This window comes from Choloepus didactylus, chromosome 12 (assembly GCF_015220235.1).
Source record: "Choloepus didactylus isolate mChoDid1 chromosome 12, mChoDid1.pri, whole genome shotgun sequence".
Classification (NCBI taxonomy): domain Eukaryota; kingdom Metazoa; phylum Chordata; class Mammalia; order Pilosa; family Megalonychidae; genus Choloepus; species Choloepus didactylus.
The window spans coordinates 64,484,990-64,509,410 of NC_051318.1; the positions used below are offsets into that span (position 1 = coordinate 64,484,990).

The 24,421-nt window shown below is 37.9% G+C and overlaps 1 non-coding gene across 1 annotated transcript; it reads right to left on the bottom strand.

Annotated features, from left to right (window-relative positions):
* Nucleotides 1-21,840: 21,840 nt before the first annotated feature.
* LOC119507499 lies at nucleotides 21,841-21,996 on the bottom strand. The gene has a single exon (XR_005211257.1). It is a non-coding gene; the product is annotated as a U1 spliceosomal RNA (small nuclear RNA).
* Between the last annotated feature and the right edge of the window lie 2,425 nt (nucleotides 21,997-24,421).

Here is a 24,421-nt window from a genome sequence, read left to right on the forward strand (position 1 = left end):
GAATAGCTAGAAGGAAATACCTGAACCTGTCAAACTGCAACCCAATAGCCTTTATTCTTGAAGATGATTGTATAACCATGTAGCTTACCCAGTGTGACCATGTGATTGTGAAAGCTTTGTGGAAAACACTCCCTTTATCCAGTGTATGGACAGATGAGTAGAAAAATAGGGATAAAAATTAAAAGAAAAATAGGGTGGAATGGGGGGGATAGAATGTTCTGGGTGTTCTTTTATACTTTTATTTTTATTCTTATTTTTATCTATTTTTTGGAGCAATGAAAATGTTTGGAAATTGACTACGGTGATGAATACACAACTATATGACAGTACTGTGAACAAATGATTGTACACTGTGGATGATTGTACGGTATGAATATATCTCAATAAAACTGAATTTTTTAAAAAAAGATATGCATGGCAGGGAAAGGCATTTCAGGAAGAGGAAACATGAGTCACACACACTCCATGTGAACGGCACTCCCTAGAGTTGTGCTGGGCACAAACAGACACAGTGACCCAGGAGATGAGTAAAGGTTTAAGAGTGACAGGTCATGCTTGGTCAGGACATAAGCACCAGCTCTAAGAATTAAGGTTTATCTTAAAGGCATTGGAGACCCTCTGAATTTTGTTTAAGCAGGTAACAACGTGATCACATTTGTGTTTCTGAAAGCTCTCTCTGGCATCAGCATGAAATTTGGATTAGAGAGAAGGCAGGGGTTAGGAGGCCTCTTCTAAATGACCTTGCAAATGTCTCCAAGAGATGGAGAGGAAGGGACAAACACAACACATGCTGAGGAGGTAACATCAGACCTGGCTGCTGCTAAAAGTGGAAATAGGGAGGGGTAGGAAGGACAAGCACCAGGAAAGTCATTCCTAGATTCACGACTTGGTTGACAAGGTGAATGAGGAGTCAGCCACCAAGATAAGGAAAAGGGGAAAAGAGAAAAGTCAGTGGGGTAGAAAATGAATGGCTTTCCTTCTTGTGAATTCCTTATCTTGGTTACTGGCTTCACCACTCATCCTGTCACTCAAGGTACCTGTGCATCTCAAATTTCTCTTCTACGGCAGAAAGAGAGGACACTTCCAGGAGAGCAACAGGGGCTCCAGAACTAATTGTCTCTCCTAATCTGCTCTTGGGTTTATTCCTTCCTCATGTTGCCCTAGAATATGCATTCCATGCATTACAGTTTTTTAAAGGCAAATTTCTAACAATGCCTTTATCACTCCCCTTTCAGTTTCCTTAATGGTGCCTAAATGAAAATAAAAGTTCAAATTAAGTTCAGGAAACCTGAAAGCACTTTTTAGAAGTGGACCTTCAGCATTAAGGGTTTCTTTAGTTCTTACTTTGTTTCATGTGTTAAATATTAACTTCAATTTCATAAGTTTTAACAGGTATTATTTATACTTGCCAATTAAAAATGTGTCAACAGTAACAAATATCTCCAACATCCTCAAAATGAAAAATATATTTCCATGACCTAGACTTTAGAACATGAAGAAATACCACAATATGATAATTAGCCTGCCATAATTATAGGGATATCCCACTTCCAAGCAAATCAAATGCAGAAAACGTTTAATTTTAAAACCAAAAAACCAGGACGTCATTACACAAGAATTCATCACATCATTTCCATTAAGAAATCAGCAGTGTGGGGAAATCAAAATGTGATTTGCCAAAATTTGATTTAATATTATCTAAAGTGAAAAATAAGATGTGAGGAAAATATAGTAAACTATTAAAACTACCAAGTTCAATTGTGTTAAAAAAAAGGATTAGGAATTTTTTTTAATTGTGTAAGAAGCTTGAGGCAGGTTGCAAAATGGTGAAAAAGGTTAGCCAGGAAACTCCAAATAAAATTAAGCATGCAGCACTGATACCCTGTGGACACCCTGAATCCTACATAACTATTAGTTTCTCACCCATCTCTCCCTTCACCTCCAGATATGCAAAAATACTTACTAGTTAGGAAGGATAGGAAAATGTGATGTCCCAGCCTTATTGCCAAGGCAACCAAGGGTCTTAGAATAAGACCACCACGGGCAACAAGAATGGTTGGAGCATCTTCTTAATTTTCCCTCACATAAACCTTTGCAATAAGAGTAAAAGGACACAAGAGTTTCAAGTTCATGAAAATAAAACTTTCACCTTCTTGCAAAAAGAGATACAGAAGAGAAAAAGTTAACGATACCACTGAGAAAATATAGTGACAGAGAGGTGGTTAACGCCTTTCCTTCTTTTTAATAAGCTCCATGTTCCTAATTAAAGATGCATAACAACCAAAGCAAAAACACACAATGCATTTCGTGAATAAGAAAAATCTGACAAGTTTCTGTTTTAGGAAAAGATTCAAGGTGACTGGAGAATGTTTTCTATCTAGCCCAGGTAAGGAAGATGGCATTAAGGGATCACTGCAAATAGCAGAGTGACAAAGGTACCAATTCCTACCAAAGTGAGTGTATGTCTTATTGGTTTCATGAACTGTCACGTGTAATTGTGGGGTATACAAATAAAACAATGTCTCCCTATTCTATTGGCTGCTATTACTATGAACAGTTCAGCCCTCCTGTTCTACTGAGTAGTGGCTTCCTTCATGATATAGGAATCTGTTTCCATAACTTTCAGACACTTACAATGATCAATATAGTTTCATTTGGATTGGCAAGATTCAGTGACATTGATGTAATCATATGTAATCCAAAGCTCACTGTCCCCATGCTGAGTCTATTCGGAGCCTCCACAATCTTGTGGTGAGGAGCATACCTTTCTCTCAGACCTCCTTTTCCCCAGAGCTTACCCCTCTGGTGTTGAGTCCAAACAGAAGGAGAGGGAAAAACATGCACTACCTCTTTAAATGACTGCACATGATGAGATTGGGATGGTCTCCTGGAATGGTCAAGTCTATCAGTGGAGTTTTTCACAGAAGCCCTAAATGGGCTCAATGTGGACATGCAGCAGCCACTGCCCTTCGCTGTAAAACTCTCCTACGGGATTCAGTTACATCTGCTGGGTGACCTCTGGCTGCCAGGAATACCCACATGCCCCCAATGGGCATGCCTCCTTGTTCAGTGTCACAGTGGTCCCCAAAACACCCAGAGTCCTAATCTCATCAGTCTTCCATAGCACCCAACAATGGGGCAGCAAGCACAGGAACAATCCATTTTACATACATGTTGAGAATCGGGAACTTGAGGGAGATAATCCTTGCCCCCTTGAGGCAGACACAGTGAGTTGTTCACATGACGCCTATTCCCCACTTCTTCCAGAACAGAACTTCAATGTACTGTGATGCACCAATGTGGCCAGCTGAATACTTTTCCTCCTCACCTTTCCTGCTGCCTGGAGTGGCCATTTGACACAGTTTTGGCCAGTAAGAAATAAGCAGACACGGGGGTTCTGATTTCATGACAGAAGGAAGCACTCGGGGCTGCCATCTTATTGCCATCAAGTGTAGGCATGAGGGGAAAGCCAGGAGAATCACAGAGTACCATCCCTCACATCACCCCTCCATTGAATCAAAGCCAGGAGCACTTCATCTCCAGATTTATTATTATATGAGAAGACTAAATTCCTATTTGTTTAATCCACCCTTAGCTGGGTTCTCTGTTATTTGCAGCTAAGCATTCCTAACTGGATTGATTCCACACAGGCAAGTATAGCCAGTGCTCTTTTCCCCAGCAGGATGGCTCTGCCAGATCAGGAAGAAAGCTGTGAGAACATATACAACAATGAAACAACTTATCAAACTCCTTTCTTACAACTTAACAAGTTGTCACACAATGTAAACCAAGGACCTTTCTGGGCCCTGAAAATAACTTTTATTTCCATATCCCTTGTCAGTATGACACTCTAACCTCCTTCAATTACCTGTAACCAGGTTTTCTTGAGGAATTCTGTGACTGTTTTGGTTGGTTGTAGCTGTTTAATGATAATAATAATGCAGGTCTCCTTACATCTTTACTTTTTTTTTTTTTTTTTTTACTTTAAAAGCAAAACAATTAATTGTAATCATTTATTGAAGAAAAAATAATACAGTGGAAGTCAAAAAGCTACATTTGTTATGCTCCATAAGGACAGAAGTTTACAGTTATTTTTGTATTTACACATTCATGACATAATATCACAACATTGAAGGCATCTTTAATTGCTACAGTCCTTACATCTTTATTACCGTGTAGGGCCCTGATGAGCAATCTCTTGGCCTGTCTTAACAGGAAATGGAATTGTATATTCGACATGATTGCACCCATATAAAAGCTAAACGTAAACACAAACAAACAAAAAACCACATAAGAGAAATTTACCAGAATACTGAGGATGGCTATCTTTATCCTCATTGCCAAGGTGGTGGCAATTTTTTCTGTCTTTCACTATTTCTGAGCTGTCATATTGTGCATGCTTTTTTACAATGAATAACCAAACAAAATAAAATCATGTTTTTAAACTAAAAGTCAGTACTAATAAATAATTAAAAGCTGAAGGATCTTCTTCATACCTCAATAACAAACAAATTTCTACAGTGGTGCTAGGATGTCTGGAAGAGACTGTTATATCATGTGTTGGTAATTTGCTGCCTAACATAGGGCTCCTGTGATTTTCTGAGAGAACCTTACAAAAGCTGCTCAAAATTCCCTCCACCCATCAATGCTAAACCTTTGGTGACTACCATTGAGGCTTCACTCTCCTAATTCCCAGCCTTCTAAGGTTGTTCCGGAGTTAAAGCATCTTACTTTCACCTTTCTTGTCAACAGCTTTTGAGAAGAAACATTTGAAAATTCTTCTATTTCAGAACTTTCTGATTTGGTGTCCCGAGAATTCTTACCACTGTCTTGTAAATAACAGTGGTTTCCCCAAAAATAGTGTTTTTCAAATTTCATTTCACAGAAATGCTATAGTGCTTCCATAAATATTTGATTTTAGCTTTCATTTTAAAACATTTTTATACGATTATGAAGAAAACTCATGCAAACAGTACCAAAAAAAATTTTTTTAAGTCTCTCTTCCACCTCAGATTCTCCAGCCCATTTCCCAGAAATAAATTGTGTATCATTTGTTTGCTGTGTATCTTCTCAAGAATTTTTCACACAGATGAGTGCATACAGATTATAAATAGCTTTTCTTATTTCCCACACAAAAAGAGGGTTTTATACACCATGTTCTCTATTTTACTCCTTACCTTTAATGGACTACCTTGAAAACCTTTTCAATCAAGAGCTACAGAAATATTCATTCTTTTAAACAGCTACACATTAAAATACATGCAGACTGTAAACTTTTTAATCCTATAGTTTTAGACATTTAGTTTTTTATTTTTGTTAGTATGTACAGGGTTGCAATGAAAATCACTTCATATATATGTATGTATGTGTATATATATGGTCCATATGTGGGTAAAAGGATATATGTATTTTAATTTTTTATTAAAATTGCCAAATTTCTCTCCAAAATTTCCACACATTTATGTTCCCATAAACAAAGCGTTTCAGTGTCTTTTTCCCCACATCCTGACCAAAACTTGAGTTATCGACTTTTTTTCAGATTTGCCAATCTGAGAAGTGAAAATGAAATTTAATTTATTAAACTGCATTTCTTTTAAAATACTTAAAAATTTTTATAGAAATAAAAACACAGTAGGAAGTGCTGAATGGCAAATTTTAACATGCTAATTTATCCTAAACAAACCAACAAATAAAGCTTTTCCTGATATCTTTGGGTATGTATTAGAACTTGTAGGTGTGTCATGGATTACACTGGTCTTCTTTTACAATACAGACATTCGAATGCCTATTCCTATACAAACCCACAGGCCAGTGCAACCATAGTTGCTGTGTCCCAGGGTCAGTCTGGCTGGACAGGGGTCATGGGCAGCACATACTTGGCCTCAGTGCTCAGCTCTATGTCATCACTGGTGCACCATGTTATGTAAGCCTCTTAGTAGAGAAGGTTTTTAGCTCTTATTGTAAGATAGAATGGTTTTGGGGTGACAATGGGATTGGGAAAGCCATAAGGACCACACTCCACTTTGTCTAGTTTATGGATGGATGAGTAGAAAAATAGGGGAAGGAAACAAACAGACAAAGGTACCCAGTGTTCTTTTTTACTTCAATTGCTCTTTTTCACTCTAATTATTATTCTTGTTATTTTTGTGTGTGTGCTAATGAAGGTGTCAGGGATTGATTTAGGTGATGAATGTACAACTATGTAATGGTACTGTAAACAATCGAAAGTACGATTTGTTTTGTATGACTGCGTGGTATGTGAATATATCTCAATAAAATGATTAAAAATAAATAAATAAATACAAAAAAATTGTATAAAAAAAAAGATAGAATGGTTTTAATTGACTTAATTTATGATGGGCTTATACACTACTTCTATACCTTTATATACTGGAGTTGTAACATGGGATTTCATTTAAAAAGAAAAAAAAATTCTTAGTGTAAAAATATTAAAACCTAAAAATCCATCAGTAGAGAACCAATTAAGTTCATTAGGTTTATCCACTAAATGTATTACTATGCAGACATGAAAAATAATAAGGTAGATCCAAATATGAGAATAAATTCACTTCTAACATCTATTGTCTAGCAAAGAAAGCAAAGGGCCAGTTTTATAGTATTCACGCATTTGTGTGTGTGTGTGTGTGTGTGTGATGTGTGTGTGTTTTAAGTTATGAGTCTCTTGAAATGTATACAAAATTTCTCAAAATAATGACTGTTTCTAATAGGGAAGATTGGGAGGCTAGGGAATAGACATGGAAACTTATTGTATACCCTTGGTGTAGACTTTTCCCAATATAGCTGTAATTTTTTTAAAAATTCACTACACAAAGTGTGTTCTGCTTCCAAAAGAACATTTAAAGAACTCTACTCTATAAAACAAAACCAATACAGAAATAAAAAAAAAAAAAAAAAAGCAAGCAGGAGGCGGGGCAAGATGGCAGACTGATGAGCTGTATGTTTTAGTTACTCCTCCAGGAAAGTAGGTAAAAAGCCAGGAACTGCGTGGACTGGACACCACAGAGCAATCTGTCTTTGGGCATACTTCATACAACACTCATGAAAACGTGGAACTGCTGAGATCAGCGAAATCTGTAAGTTTTTGCGGCCAGGGGACCCGCGCCCCTCCCTGCCAGGCTCAGTCCCGGGGGAGGAGGGGCTGTCAGCTCCAGGAAGGAGAAGGGAGAATTGCAGTGGCTGCTCTTATCGGAAACTCATTCTACTGATTCAAACTCCAACCATAGATAGACTGAGACCAGACACCAGAGACTCTGAGAGCAGCCAGCCCAGCAGAGAGGAGACAGGCATAGAAAAAAAAACAACACGAAAAACTCCAAAATAAAAGCAGAGGATTTTTGGAGTTCTGGTGAACACAGAAAGGGGAAGGGCGGAGATCAGGCCTTGAGGCGCATATGCAAACCCCGAAGCAAGGCTGATCTCTCTGCCCTGTGCACCTTTCCTTAATGGCCCAGGTTGCTTTGTCTATTAGCATTTCAATAACCCATTAGATCTCTGAGGAGGGCCGTTTTTTTTTTTTTTTTTTTTTTAAATCCTTTTTGCTTTTTCTAAAACAATTACTCTAAGAAGCTCAATACAGAAAGCTTCAAAGAATTGAAATTTGGGCACGTCAAGTCAAGAGCAGAACTAAGAGAGCTCTGAGACAAAAGGCAATAATCCAGTGGTTGAGAAAATTCACTAAACAACACAACTTCCCAAGAAAAGGGGGGTGTCCGCTCACAGCCACCATCCTGGTGGACAGGAAACACTCCTGCCCATCGCCAGCCCCATAGCCCAGAGCTGCCCCAGACAACCCAGTGTGACGGAAGTGCTTCAAATAACAGGCACACACCACAAAACTGGGCGTGGACATTAGCCTTCCCTGCAACCTCAGCTGAATGTCCCAGAGCTGGGAAGGGGGAGCAGTGTGAATTAACAAAGCCCCATTCAGCCATCATTTGAGCAGACTGGGAGCCTCCCAACACAGCCCAGCAGCCCAGAACTGCCCTGGGGGGAAGGCACTCACCTGTGACATAGCACAGTCATCCCTCAACAGAGGACCCGGGGTGCACAGCCTGGAAGAGGGGCCCACTTGCAAGTCTCAGGAGCCATACGCCAATACCAAAGACCTGTGGGTCAGTGGCAGAGACAAACTGTGGCAGGACTGAACTGAAGGATTAGACTATTGCAGTAGCTTTAAAACTCTAGGATCATCAGGGAGATTTGATTGTTAGGGCCACCCCCCCTCCCCGACTGCCCAGAAACACGCCCCACATACAGGGCAGGCAACACCAACTACACACGCAAGCTTGGTACACCAATTGGGCCCCACAAGACTCACTCCCCCACTCACCAAAAAGGCTAAGCAGGGGAGATCTGCCTTGTGGAGAACAGGTGGCTCGTGGACACCACCTGCTGGTTAGTTAGAGAAAGTGTACTCCACGAAGCTGTAGATCTGATAAATTAGAGATAAGGACTTCAACTGGTCTACAAACCCTAAAAGAACCCTATCAAGTTCAGCAAATGCCACGAGGCCAAAAACAACAGAAAATTATAAAGCATATGAAAAAACCAGACGATATGGATAACCCAAGCCCAAGCACCCAAATCAAAAGACCAGAAGAGACACACCTAGAGCAGCTACTCAAAGAACTAAAGATGAACAATGAGACCATAGTACGGGATATGAAGGAAATCAAGAAGATCCTAGAAGAGCATAAAGAAGACATTGCAAGACTAAATAAAAAAATGGATGATCTTATGGAAATTAAAGAAACTGTTGACCAAATTAAAAAGATTCTGGACACTCATAGTACAAGACTAGAGGAAGTTGAACAACGAATCAGTGACCTGGAAGATGACAGAATGGAAAATGAAAGCATAAAAGAAAGAATGGGGAAAAAAATTGAAAAACTCGAAATGGACCTCAGGGATATGATAGATAATATGAAACGTCCGAATATAAGACTCATTGGTGTCCCAGAAGGGGAAGAAAAGGGTAAAGGTCTAGGAAGAATATTCAAAGAAATTGTTGGGGAAAACTTCCCAAATCTTCTAAACAACATAAATACACAAATCATAAATGCTCAGCGAACTCCAAATAGAATAAATCCAAAAAAACCCACTCCGAGACATATACTGATCACACTGTCAAACATAGAAGAGAAGGAGCAAGTTCTGAAAGCAGCAAGAGAAAAGCAATTCACCACATACAAAGGAAACAGCATAAGACTAAGTAGTGACTACTCAGCAGCCACCATGGAGGCGAGAAGGCAGTGGCACGATATATTTAAAATTCTGAGTGAGAGGAATTTCCAGCCAAGAATACTTTATCCAGCAAAGCTCTCCTTCAAATTTGAGGGAGAGCTTAAATTTTTCACAGACAAAGAAATGCTGAGAGAATTTGCTAACAAGAGACCTGCCCTACTGGAGATACTAAAGGGAGCCCTACAGACAGAGAAACAAAGACAGGACAGAGAGACTTGGAGAAAGGTTCAGTACTAAAGAGATTCGGTATGGGTACAATAAAGGATATTAATAGAGAGAGGGAAAAATATGGCAAACATAATCCAAAGGATAAGATGGCCGATTCAAGAAATGCCTTCACGGTTTTAACACTGAATGTAAATGGATTAAACTCCCCAATTAAAAGATATAGATTCGCAGAATGGATCAAAAAAAATGAACCATCAATATGTTGCATACAAGAGACTCATCTTAGACACAGGGACACAAAGAAACTGAAAGTGAAAGGATGGAAAAAAATATTTCATGCAAGCTACAGCCAAAAGAAAGCAGGTGTAGCAATATTAATCTCAGATAAAATAGACTTCAAATGCAGGGATGTTTTGAGAGACAAAGAAGGCCACTACATACTAATAAAAGGGGCAATTCAGCAAGAAAAAATAACAATCGTAAATGTCTATGCACCCAATAAAGGTGCCACAAAATACATGAGAGAAACATTGGCAAAACTAAAGGAAGCAATTGATGTTTCCACAATAATTGTGGGAGACTTCAACACATCACTCTCTCCTATAGATAGATCAACCAGACAGAAGACCAATAAGGAAATTGAAAACCTAAACAATCTGATAAATGAATTAGATTTAACAGACATCTACAGGACATTACATCCCAAATCACCAGGATACACATACTTTTCTAGTGCTCACGGAACTTTCTCCAGAATAGATCATATGCTGGGACATAAAACAAGCCTCAATAAATTTAAAAAGATTGAAATTATTCAAAGCACATTCTCTGACCACAATGGAATACAATTAGAAGTCAATAACCATCAGAGACTTAGAAAATTCACAAATACCTGGAGGTTAAACAACACACTCCTAAACAATCAGTGGGTTAAAGAAGAAATAGTAAGAGAAATTGCTAAATATATAGAGACGAATGAAAATGAGAACACAACATACCAAAACCTATGGGATGCAGCAAAAGCAGTGCTAAGGGGAAATTTATAGCACTAAACGCATATATTAAAAAGGAAGAAAGAGCCAAAATCAAAGAACTAATGGATCAACTGAAGAAGCTAGAAAATGAACAGCAAACCAATCCTAAACCAAGTAGAAGAAAAGAAATAACAAGGATTAAAGCAGAAATAAATGACATAGAGAACAAAAAAACAATAGAAAGGATAAATATCACCAAAAGTTGGTTCTTTGAGAAGATCAACAAGATTGACAAGCCCCTAGCTAGACTGACAAAATCAAAAAGAGAGAAGACCCATATAAACAAAATAATGAATGAAAAAGGTGACATAACTGCAGATCCTGAAGAAATTAAAAAAATTATAAGAGGATATTATGAACAACTGTATGGCAACAAACTGGATAATGTAGAAGAAATGGACAATTTCCTGGAAACATATGAACAACCTAGACTGACCAGAGAAGAAATAGAAGACCTCAACCAACCCATCACAAGCAAAGAGATCCAATCAGTCATCAAAAATCTTCCCACAAATAAATGCCCAGGGCCAGATGGCTTCACAGGGGAATTCTACCAAACTTTCCAGAAAGAACTGACACCAATCTTACTCAAACTCTTTCAAAACATTGAAGAAAATGGAACACTACCTAACTCATTTTATGAAGCTAACATCAATCTAATACCAAAACCAGGCAAAGATGCTACAAAAAAGGAAAACTACCGGCCAATCTCCCTAATGAATATAGATGCAAAAATCCTCAACAAAATACTTGCAAATCGAATCCAAAGACACATTAAAAAAATCATACACCATGACCAAGTGGGGTTCATTCCAGGCATGCAAGGATGGTTCAACATAAGAAAAACAATCAATGTATTACAACACATTAAAAACTCGAAAGGGAAAAAATCAATTGATCATCTCAATAGATGCTGAAAAAGCATTTGACAAAATCCAACATCCCTTTTTGATAAAAACACTTCAAAAGGTAGGAATTGAAGGAAACTTCCTCAACATAATAAAGAGCATATATGAAAAACCCACAGCCAGCATAGTACTCAATGGTGAGAGACTGAAAGCCTTCCCTCTAAGATCAGGAACAAGACAAGGATGCCCGCTGTCACCACTGTTATTCAACATTGTGCTGGAAGTGCTAGCCAGGGCAATCCGGCAAGACAAAGAAATAAAAGGCATCCAAATTGGAAAAGAAGAAGTAAAACTGTCATTGTTTGCAGATGATATGATCTTATATCTAGAAAACCCTGAGAAATCAACGATACACCTACTAGAGCTAATAAACAAATTTAGCAAAGTAGCGGGATACAAGATTAATGCACATAAGTCAGTAATGTTTCTATATGCTAGAAATGAACAAACTGAAGAGACACTCAAGAAAAAGATACCATTTTCAATAGCAACTAAAAAAATCAAGTACCTAGGAATCAACTTAACCAAAGATGTAAAACACCTATACAAAGAAAACTACATAACTCTACTAAAAGAAATAGAAGGGGACCTTAAAAGATGGAAAAATATTCCATGTTCATGGATAGGAAGGCTAAATGTCATTAAGATGTCAATTCTACCCAAACTCATCTACAGATTCAATGCAATCCCAATCAAAATTCCAACAACCTACTTTGCAGACTTGGAAAAGCTAGTTATCAAATTTATTTGGAAAGGGAAGATGCCTCGAATTGCTAAAGACACTCTAAAAAAGAAAAACGAAGTGGGAGGACTTACACTCCCTGACTTTGAAGCTTATTATAAAGCCACAGTTGCCAAAACAGCATGGTACTGGCACAAAGATAGACATATAGATCAATGGAATCGAATTGAGAATTCAGAGATAGACCCTCAGATCTATGGCCGACTGATCTTTGATAAGGCCCCCCAAAGTCACCGAACTGAGCCATAATGGTCTTTTCAACAAATGGGGCTGGGAGAGTTGGATATCCATATCCAAAAGAATGAAAGAGGACCCCTACCTCACCCCCTACACAAAAATTAACTCAAAATGGACCAAAGATCTCAATATAAAAGAAAGTACCATAAAACTCCTAGAAGATAATGTAGGAAAACATCTTCAAGACCTTGTATTAGGAGGCCACTTCCTAGACTTTACACCCAAAGCACAAGCAACAAAAGAGAAAATAGATAAATGGGAACTCCTCAAGCTTAGAAGTTTCTGCACCTCAAAGGAATTTCTCAAAAAGGTAAAGAGGCAGCCAACTCAATGGGAAAAAATTTTGGAAACCATGTATCTGACAAAAGACTGATATCTTGCATATACAAAGAAATCCTACAACTCAATGACAATAGTACAGACAGCCCAATTATAAAATGGGCAAAAGATATGAAAAGACAGTTCTCTGAAGAGGAAATACAAATGGCCAAGAAACACATGAAAAAATGTTCAGCTTCACTAGCTATTAGAGAGATGCAAATTAAGACCACAATGAGATACCATCTAACACCGGTTAGAATGGCTGCCATTAAACAAACAGGAAACTACAAATGCTGGAGGGGATGTGGAGAAATTGGAACTCTTATTCATTGTTGGTGGGACTGTATAATGGTTCAGCCACTCTGGAAGTCAGTCTGGCAGTTCCTTAGAAAACTAGATATAGAGCTACCATTCGATCCAGCGATTGCACTTCTCGGTATATACCCGGAAGATCGGAAAGCAGTGACACGAACAGATATCTGCACGCCAATGTTCATAGCAGCACTATTCACAATTGCCAAGAGATGGAAACAACCCAAATGTCCTTCAACAGATGAGTGGATAAATAAAATGTGGTATATACACACGATGGAATACTACGCGGCAGTAAGAAGGAACGATCTGGTGAAACATATGACAACATGGATGAACCTTGAAGACATAATGCTGAGCGAAATAAGCCAGGCACAAAAGAGAAATATTATATGCTACCACTAATGTGAACTTTGAAAAATGTAAAACAAATGGTTTATAATGTAGAATGTAGGGGAACTAGCAGTAGAGAGCAATTAAGGAAGGGGGAACAATAATCCAAGAAGAACAGATAAGCTATTTAACGTTCTGGGGATGCCCAGAAATGACTATGGTCTGTTAATTTCTGATGGATGTAGTAGGAACAAGTTCACTGAAATGTTGCTATATTATGTAACTTTCTTGGGGTAAAGTAGGAACATGTTGGAAGTTAAGCAGTTATCTTAGGTTAGTTGTCTTTTTCTTACTCCCTTGCTATGGTCTCTTTGAAATGTTCTTTTATTGTATGTTTGTTTTCTTTTTAACTTTTTTTTTCATACAGTTGATTTGAAAAAAGAAGGGAAAGTTAAAAAAAAAAAAAGAAAGAAAGAAAAAAGACAAACAAGGAAAAAAAAAAAAAAGATGTAGTGCCCCCTTGAGGAGCCTGTGGAGAATGCAGGGGTATTCGCCTACCCCACCACCATGGTTGCTAACATGACCACAGACATAGGGGACTGGTGGTTTGATGGGTTGAGCCCTCTACCATAAGTTTTACCCTTGGGAAGACGGTTGCTGCAAAGGAGAGGCTAGGCCTCCCTGTATTTGTGCCTAAGAGTCTCCTCCTGAATGCCTCTTTGTTGCTCAGATGTGGCCCTCTCTCTCTGGCTAAGCCAACTTGAAAGGTGAAATCACTGCCCTCCCCCCTACGTGGGATCAGACACCCAGGGAAGTGAATCTCCCTGGCAACGTGGAATATGACTCCCGGGGAGGAATGTAGACCCGGCATCGTGGGATGGAGAACATCTTCTTGACCAAAAGGGGGATGTGAAAGGAAATGAAATAAGCTTCAGTGGCAGAGAGATTCCAAAACGAGCCGAGAGATCACTCTGGTGGGCACTCTTACGCACACTTTAGACAACCTTTTTTAGGTTCTAAAGAATTGGGGTAGCTGGTGGTGGATACCTGAAACTATTAAACTACAACCCAGAACCCATGAATCTCGAAGACAGTTGTATAAAAATGTAGCTTATGAGGGGTGACAGTGGGATTGGGAATGCCATAAGGACCAAACTCCACTTTGTCTAGTTTATGGATGGATGTGTAGAAAAGTAGGGGAAGCAAACAAACAGACAAAGGTACCTAGTGTTCTTTTTTACTTCAATTGCTCTTTTTCACTCTAATTATTATTCTTGTTATTTTTGTGTGTGTGCTAATGAAGGTGTCAGGGATTGATTTAGGTGATGAATGTACAACTATGTAATGGTACTGTAAACAATCGAAAGTACAATTTGTTTTGTATGACTGCGTGGTATGTGAATATATCTCAATAAAATGATGATAAAAAAAAAAAAAAAAAAAAGCAAGCAAAGCTAAAACTCAAAGTTGAGTCTGCTTCAAAACTGTAGTGGTAGCATTACAGGGTATACTTTCTATGAAGTAGGAAGTGACATCACCATCAAGGCAAACATGGTGGGCTAAACAGCATCCAATTAAAGTATGTATCTCAAGGAGTTCTGGCTCAGAATGAAAGGCTGAGTTTCATGTCTATAGAGTGATACAAGTGCACCCAAAGAACACTTTGAATTCAAGTGTTATATTTATGTACGCCACATGTCAAGACCCTCACAAACAGGACGATGTGAATTTCCACACTCTGGGCTGATAGCTAGTCCCTAGCCGTCTGGTTACCTGGCTGTCCTTTACTTTCCTAGGAAAGTGCAGAAAGCTCAGCAATATCCACCTTATCAGAGGTCAAACGTCTGACCATCCCAACCCTTGGTAACATATTTATAAAGAACGAAGGAGAAAATAGGCTTCTGAGAAGCAAGCAGCTGTACACAAGTCCATGTATTTATAAGATAAAATCTTGTTTAATTGTTCACCCCGAAAATTACTTAGTACACAAGACAGAGGATTAGAAACTAGATACACCTGTAACATCCAAAAGAAAGAAGTAATAACTGACAGCACCAAAAGAAGGAACAGAAATTATACTTTAAAAGTTAGAAGAACTGTAAAAATATAGCAGCCTAGGGATCTTTAATGTAAGGGAAAACATACTTCAGTCCCTGAAATAACATGTTATTCTAACAATTGTAAATGATGCTTATAGTGATGACCCCGAATCATTAAAAATTGGTTAAACCATGTTCAACCTCCTCTTTAAGAAGACAGGAAACTGCACTATTGCTTTTAATAGAAATGGTTCATTTCTTTAAGGTTTAATACTAAAAAGGAGTATTTGTCAGCTACCTAGAAAGGTCCTCTAAATGTCAGATTAATAAAATATAACCATCTGAGCTTCTCAACACCACAGTGGTTCTTTCTTACAACACAGCTATTCTAGAAACCAAAGAATGCCACAGAAACCAGACTTAGAGTGTGTGGTTTTAAGCCTACTTTACGTAAGATTGGGAGAGCTGCAGACCTTTGGTTGTGGAAACACTCCTGGTTCCTAACACAGTGTAGAGCTGTGGCAAAGCTATCCAAGGAAATCTACCTGGACTGATCTCTGACCCTCTGGAGCTGAGTGTGATTTTGTGCACTCGTTTAGAAAGCATTAAGTAGAAACTATCCATTAGTACTTCCTTCTAACACTGCAAAATCAATTTTGGAATACAAAGAAAAGGAAATTTTTTTGGCTTCTGAAATGAATTCTTTTTTCCTCTTCATTTAATATTTGTTTTGCTAATTCTTCTTAGTCTCTGCTGATGGTATTTACTGTTCAGCTGCTAATATAGTTTTCGGTCTTTAAAACTTTTAACCTTTCATCTTTGGTAATTCAAATGGGTTTAAGAAATCCCTTTCACTTTCCCGTGTCCAAAAATTGATCTTCAATCAAATACCCTTTCCAATGGCCCAAACACTTTGTTACCTGTGCTGCATTCTGAACCATCTGTTTAGTGACCTTTCCAGAAGATCTAGTTAGCGTTAATTTTTTCTCTTTCTTCTTCCTCTGGTTAGTATTTTTCCCCCCTCCCTTCCTCCCTCCTTTTCTTCCTACCCCTCCTCCTCCTCCTCCCCCCCTCCTTTTTTTGAGGGAGAGGTTATTTTGTTAGGGTTAAGTGGGGCAGGGACTGCAGGACGTGGACGTTGAATGTTTTATAGTTATAGCAAAAAGGCAGACTTCAAGAAGTCATTTTCTTTTTTGGTTGGTTGGTTGATTTTTCTCTTTAAAGAATTCAATAGCATACATCTAACTTTGAAAGCCGGCGATGTCAGTGTTTTTTAAATGATTATTCATATTTCTGAATCACCAAAGTAATCTCTGCTACAAATCGTGGTAGAAATTTTAACTGTGAGGTTATTTCCTTCATGGCAAACAGCTTAATTGAGAGACTTGATTATCCTCTTAGCCTTCAAAAAATCCCAATGTACCAAGATTGAATCCAATTTAAATTCTTTAGTATGATAAATTCTTCAGTGATGCAATAATATAATCCTATTTCCAATGATAAAGAAGATCTAGAAACACAATTTTACCATGTCTCTTCTTTTTAAAAAAAATGTGTTTTCCAAAATATTGCAGCACATTTGCTCAAATATAACATCCTTGGGTGTTTCTTTTGGGTTTTAATTATATCAATCTTTTTATAAAAAGATTTTGAGGTAGAGCCTAGCACATTCCATTCACGCACTGCAGTGATTAATTCCTATTACTGCTCAGTCACTTGTTACTTTATTTTTAGGGGCAAATTTATAGCAAGTCCTGGATCACATGTACAATGGTATTTGAAGTATCTGCAGCTGCTTACATAGCAGAAGTTCTAAGCTACATTCCTGTTGTGAATCATAGGTTTGTGCAGACAGTACCACAAGTAGCAAGTATAAAGAATTAGCCTTATGGAAGTGTGCGTGTGCATGTGCATACACGCACACACACACAAAAGTTCCAAAGGATTCCTTGTATATAACATTGGGAGCATCCTTTAAGTGTCTTATCTTTTTCTGAAGATGTCACCTTCAAAGAAAGCTATTTAAATCTAATTGTGTGTTCCTGAATTAACAATCTTTTGTTACTCCCTAAATTCTTTTATGAATACACACAGAGAGATGTACATCTATATATCATATAGACATATATAAATGCCTGTATGCATATATCATAGAGGTAACCTAATACATTTCTCCAAGTTTTAAAATTCTATTAAACATTATTATCCATCATACTTCATCAAAGAACTGCCATTCAGCAATATATGTTGAAGACATCCCATAAGGTGATGCTGCCTGTCATATGGTAATGGAGAATATATCAAGACCTTTCTAGTCCAATTACCATAACCTGTTTTGCATCTATATGGACCTAACTCATGCAGAAATCATTACAAGTCACAATGTTCCAAATGAAGGCTAAGTATTCAGGTCTTGGAGCTAGATTGCCAGGGTTTGCATCTCAACTCTACTGTTTCTTAACATGGTGCTTTCATTTCTCTAAGCCTCAATTTTCTCTTATGCCTGCCTCACAGGGTTGGTGCGTGGATGAAATGAATTAACATACATATAAATGCTTAGGACAATTTGGGGCCCTTGATCAGTGGAAAGGAGACAAAGCCATCATAGGAACAGGTGCACTGTGGAAATAAACATGTGTCTCTTCAAGTAGTATCCTGAAGAACACTTAAAATTCCTCAGTGATGGTACGATCTTTGAGGATGAAGGCCTCTAAACAAAGTAGGAAAGGATAATTGTCTCAGATGGAGGCTGATCAAAACAGGGAAGAAAGTATTTATCCATATTTAACAGAGATTGTTTCATCAATCAATTACCCCTACATTCAGAAGTTATAGAGGAAAAGGTTTAGACCCCCAAACAAAAACTTATCATGGGACTGAATGCAAAAGCATTTATAATGACTAAAAAATATGTTTATAAGTTCACCTTAATTAACAAAATATCAATCAACTGGAACATAAAGCCCACGAGAGCAGGGAAATTTGTCAGTTTTGTTCACAGATATACATAGCAGGCACTCAATAAATTTGTATTGAATAAACCAATTGTGGAATGGCTTAGAAAAATATTCAGGGCCTGGTAAAGTTAATCATATGAGAAATTCTAGAGTGTCTGATTTTGAACATGGGTTTTGTGGATGAGGGACATATGGATGGAGAGGTAGAGGGGGTATTTTTCAAGGATAAGGAATGGCATGTACTTAGGCACAAAATGAGAATGAATAACTTCCCCCTTCATTAGAAGAGGGACTTGTCACTTGGTTTAACACTGTTCTACTTTAGTGCAATGAGCAGTTATCAGAGTAAATATTTTTCTCCTCCCAAGGGAAGCAAGAAAGAAGTTGACAACCATAAGTAAATTAATACTTTTTTTTTTCTAATCTGGCTCAGGATTCAATAAGAGTTTGACCCTTGCTCATAAGAAGGGGACCAAAGGAATAGAAAGGAGTTGGAAATGCCTAGTGATTAAAAGGGAATCATTTGATACCTGAAGCTGTCAAACTGCAACCCAGTGACCTTGTTTCTTAAAGATGACTATATAACTTTGTAGCTTGCACGGTGTGACTATGTGATTGTGAAAACCTTGTGGCTCGCAGTCCCTTTATCCACTGCATGGTTAGATGAGCAGAAAAATGGGGACAAAAATTAGAAGAAGAATAGGGTGGGATGGAGGGGATGGAAAGATCTAGGTGTCCTTTTTTTGCTTTTATTTTTATCACAGAATAATGAAAAAGTTCAATAATTGATTCTGGTGATGAATACACAAATGTATGATGGTGTTGTGAATAATCAACTTACACTGTGGATGACTGTAGGGTGTGTGAATAGATCTTGATAAAACTGTATTTAAAAACATGTAATGAAAAATGGGGGGAGGAAGGAAAGGGGATGTTTTGGAAATTCTTTTTATTTTAATTTTTATTTTATTTTTTAGAGTAAGGAAAATTGTGGCAACAAATGCACAACTATTTGATGATACTGTGAACAACAACTGATTGCACAGTTTGAATGACTGTATGTTATGTGAACATATCTCAAAAAAATTGCATTTAAAAAAAGAGGGGGGGGGGATCATCTGAGATGGATTTCCCTAGATAGGGTTGAGGCAGCAGAAAGGCATTGGGATCAGCAGAGCACCATAAATTCAGTCAGCCAAGTCAATCCAGGACTACATCTTAATTGTTAGGATCATAAACCTGTATATAGATATTTGATTGGACTTAACTTTGTCATGCTTTGGGGATGTCTTTAAAAGGGGTTCGTTTTCCTTTAGTTTCTTATTAAACACACATTTTTAAATTCCCAAACTTGCCACATTTGAACTAAAAGGAAAAAGATGTGATATATGAACATCAGAAGGAAAAACATGAGCTCTATATCCCTGAAAACTATGGGAGAAGATAGAACAGAGACTTAAAATATGCAGATGGCACTGTACGTTTACTGAGAACTCCTCTGAAATCCAGTGCCAGCCAATGGGAGATTCATTGCATAGAATCTTGAGGCATTTTTACTATGGGAGAAAAATCATGTTTTAAGGGAAGGATTTACAGGGAATAGATGACGAAATGAAATTGATAGGCTAAGAGTGGTAGCATTTTTATTGCTCTATAGGCAGAATTTCGTTAAGTGGAGTCCCTTTAAAATAAGAACCCATGTTGATGGGTGAAAGCTAAGGTATATAATGCTTTTACTATTCTTAATTCTAGGAAACAGTTTGCATTGCCAGCCAACCCAAAGAAGTACTGGGATTTCATGCCTTCATAATGGGCCAAGATTATTTCCGTTTCTGGGCCATTTCAACATTTTCTGTAATGAATTGATTCAGGAGAGATTAATTTTTGTCTATGACTCATTCAACAAAATAATGGATTTGCATGAAAACTTGTTATTTTTCAAGGCAAGAATAACCCAGTCCTGGACCTTAGCACTGATTATAAATGTCACACCATTGTCATTGCTTTAATACATTTTTTTTGCCCAGAGGTAAAACCCTGAAACTGATGGGCCCTTCATTTGCACATGTCCCTGCCAAGGCCTGGAAAGCACCCTGTAACCCTTTACATGTGTTTTTGTGGGATTTGCAAAAGTAAAATATTTTAATTACAATTGAAAAACCTGGGGTAATGGTAGGTTGAGTGGTGGATCTAGTTAGTTTGGACTGATGGGTATATTTATTTGGTTTGCAGTCACCTCCCTCCTTGTGTGGAAAGAATGCCCCTAACATCTACTGTACATACCTGCCCGGTGATAGGACACAAAGCAGCAGGGCCAAAGGTTGTTTTGCTCTAGAAAAGTGCAAATGTGTCCTAAGCTGTTCTAAGCTTGTGGGCAGTGGAGAAGAAGCAAGGTTTAGAAAGAACCAAAGCTAGCCTGTGAGATGCTTCTAGTTGTCAGACACAAAATTGCAAATGGAGGATTGAATTCTCATTGGCATTGAGTGAAAAGAGATGTCTTATCAAGAAAATGCTCAAAAAAAAAAAAAAGAACAAGTACAATTACACACTCACCACACATATGTTCCCTTTTTTGATGGGACTCGCACAAAGAATTTATCAGAATTCCTGGATTTATACAGTATGACTCTGAAGCACTAAGGTTATACATGTTATGCATCTCATTAATAACAAAAAATAAAAGCATATTTTGATCAGTCATGCTAGAGGAAAGACTGGCTTATCTTTCCAGTCTCTCTACAGGAAATAATATCACAAGAGTATTTCTATACAAAGAGGTGCTCAAAGAATATGAAGCCAAAATTTGTAGAAAAATGTAGTCGAGTATGTCAAGCAGTCAATTAATAATAATAAAAAAGTTACATTTCTAAATTTTATAGTGTCTGTGATATTAATTTTTTTTAATTCTTTTTCATTCACAATATTTACTCTTGAAACTAACTTTGTATTTTTAATTTTTTTTTCCCTAAAGAGGTGTCCAAAATTTACCTTTTATATCCCACAAAATTACTCTGGCTATATAGGAAATTATGTTTGTGAGAAAATAGTGTGTGTGTAAAAAAAGATATGTCCGACCCTTTCTTTTCTTTCACATATAGCTCATCCCAACTCAGGTTCTCATCAATCTCAAACTGTTAGCATAGCCTCCTAACTGCATCCTGACCCCAGACTCCACTCCTTCAAGCCTAGTCCATTCTGCAAACCCCAGCTCACTGTGTTCACATATAGTGTTACTGTGAACACAGTACACACCCATGAACAGAGAGAAAGCACCCTAGAATACAGTCAGAAACGCTCCCCAGCAGCCTGCACACCACTCCATCCTGGCCTTATGGTGAACTCCTGGAATCATCTTCCCCTCTAGATTAGGAATTCCTGGAAATCACTTTGGATTCATCTTTTTTCTATAGCACCTACCACAGTGTTCTAACCCCGAGTGTGGTCATCAGTTTGGTGTATCTACTTCACGCATTTTTAAAAATACATATAAAATCATAAATGCTCATATACCATTTTTTTTAAGTCGGGAGAAAGTGGCACACAACTCCCCCCACCCCATCAACACAAATTACACAGTCGAGTTTCCCCTATGTGGGGAAATCACAGGGGTCAGCAATGGATTAGCTTCACCCTGGGAAAACCACCTTCGTGATCACGGTATTTCCCCTGCCAGGGAAGTATAAATGCTCATATTCTTTCAAGCAATTGAATTTTACTAAACACACTGTCCTGGAAACTTCCTAGCTGCTATTTGAAGTCTGCTGCAGTTTGCAATTCAGCCGGGCTCAAGGTTTCCATCTGGTCAAAGAGAAAGGAACCCTAGAGCCTCCTGCTGGCTGGCCGTCAGGAGCAGTTGTTTCTTGGTCACCAAGAGGACGTCCCTAAAGCAGCCCTGTCCTCCCCACTGGTGATGGCCCCACTGCTGCTCGTCCTGCACCAGCTGTTTGGCAATTGGCCGTCACCCAGACTCTGTCCTTGTCGGCCCAGCAGGGTCATGCTAGGAGGAAAATGGCTTCAGTGCCGGCAGGCAGGCAATGCGATATAGGGAAATGCCCGAGTATTTAAGGTAAGTGGCAGGGAGAAGAGAAGGAAGTGACTAACAAGGAATAAGGAAAAAAGCTTTTCAAAAAAGGATGGGAAAAGACTGTATCCATGCAAATATGACTGGTAAAAAGTAAAAATGTGAACAGGTAATTCTTTTTCAAAACTACTCATAAGGCTAAATTCCCCACAGAGGCAATAGCTACACATGTATGTATGCTTACACATACACAGACCGTTTCTCTCTTCATTGCTGGAGGCAAAATTTGCTCTAAAAGCTACAATATGAAAGAGCAATTAGTATATTCATGAATTCTTATATTTACCCTCTAATTCCAAAGCCTGCTTATTTGTTTTGCTAATAGAGTCAGGCCTTGATTACAGGTTATTGATGGGCATTAAAAGCTGTCTTGAATTTCACAAGTCTTGAGTGTTAGCTGAGGAAATTCAAGGCAGCCGAGGCTTTCAAATGCTAACATTTCCAATAAAGGCCCGGGGCTTTACTTAGATTAACTAACAATTAGATCCTATAATTCAAGAGTAAATAGAAAAAGAGTTCATTAATTTGTTAATTGCACTGCTCAGCTACAGACATTACCCTTTAAAACTTACTTCTTATACATTATTTTAAATGTTTGGGAGTCATCAAAGACCTGCCTGAATACGGAAAACACAAACCTAGCATTTTTTTTTCCCAAGAAAGAGTAAGCTCTTGACCTTGCAAGCAAAATCCTCTTTTTAGTGATATAATTTATTCCTGAAATTGATTCTTTTAAAATCTTCCTTAGTCTCTGAAACTTACGGCAATTTGCATTTATTAGCCAGGATCAATGAGACTGATAAAAAATTGCAATAACTAGAGAGAATGTAGTTTACATTCTTTGAACTTTATTTTACTTCGCTTGACTCTCTTTCAATTTGACATTTTAACAACTTGGAGAAATATAGATTATAGAGGTTTGGCCGAAACAGCAAATGTTTTCCCAACTAATCCCCTGAGAATTAAGCCATTTAATTGTAGTATACAGAAAACGTGATAAATTACCTGGGATTATACCTCAAAGGTGTAAACCCTGTACAGATCGGTTGCCAAATGATTGTGAGAGAGTAAATCTGAACTGCAAATACGAAAGATTATTCGGTCATTGGCCTTTCTTATATGTTAAGAAAGCTATGTTGGCTCAAATGCCCATTTCAAACCTTTAGTTAGAGGTGGTGAATCAATTCATACTAAAGCAGGTTGAAATCTCATGAAAAAATCAAATTATGCCAATGATTTGGTCAAAGGTTACCAGTTAGATATGTGAGTATCTGTGTTAAATATTATTCATCTGATGACAGGAAACAACTTTAATCTCTGTTTATTATATATAAACCAGTGTAGCCAAGGACCAAAGATATAAAAATCTCAAGGCCAAAAGCACATCTAGTGAACAGGCATGGTGAACTATTTCTTTAATAGACTTCCTAGTCAAACACCATAAAACTCGAGCGTCCACTTGCATTCGATCCACTCCAGGCAGATCTCAGGACCGGCAGAATTCCATGGGTAGAACAAATGGCCATTATCTTGCTATTCTCAGCTTAAATTGTCCAGTATGCATTATTAACTTTACAAATCCACTACAAAACACAGAATTATATCCTCTTATTATTGCAATATAAAGATTTATCTTTAAAAAGAAGAGGAAGAAGAAGAAGGAGAAAAAGGACACACCCAATTTTATCTGTGCTTAGAGTTTAAAATGCAGGCTGCCTCTCCATGGGCTTCCACATGTAAGAAAAGAGTTACTTCTCAATGCATAAGTCTTCTCCCTATATACATTTCATCAGTTCTGCCATCTCTGCCATCGTCAGCCCATAAGTTTTGTTGTTATTTTAAAAGATTATTATTCATGGAATGTAAAATATACTTCTCTTAAAGCTAATTTTCCGCACAGTCGAAATTATTTTATTACAAACACCGTCTCCAGTTTTAAAAATGCTGAGATGTCTGATTGTAGGTTTAATGTTCACAGAAGGTGACGTTAAGCTACAAACTCTTCTTTTTATCTCCCTCATAGTA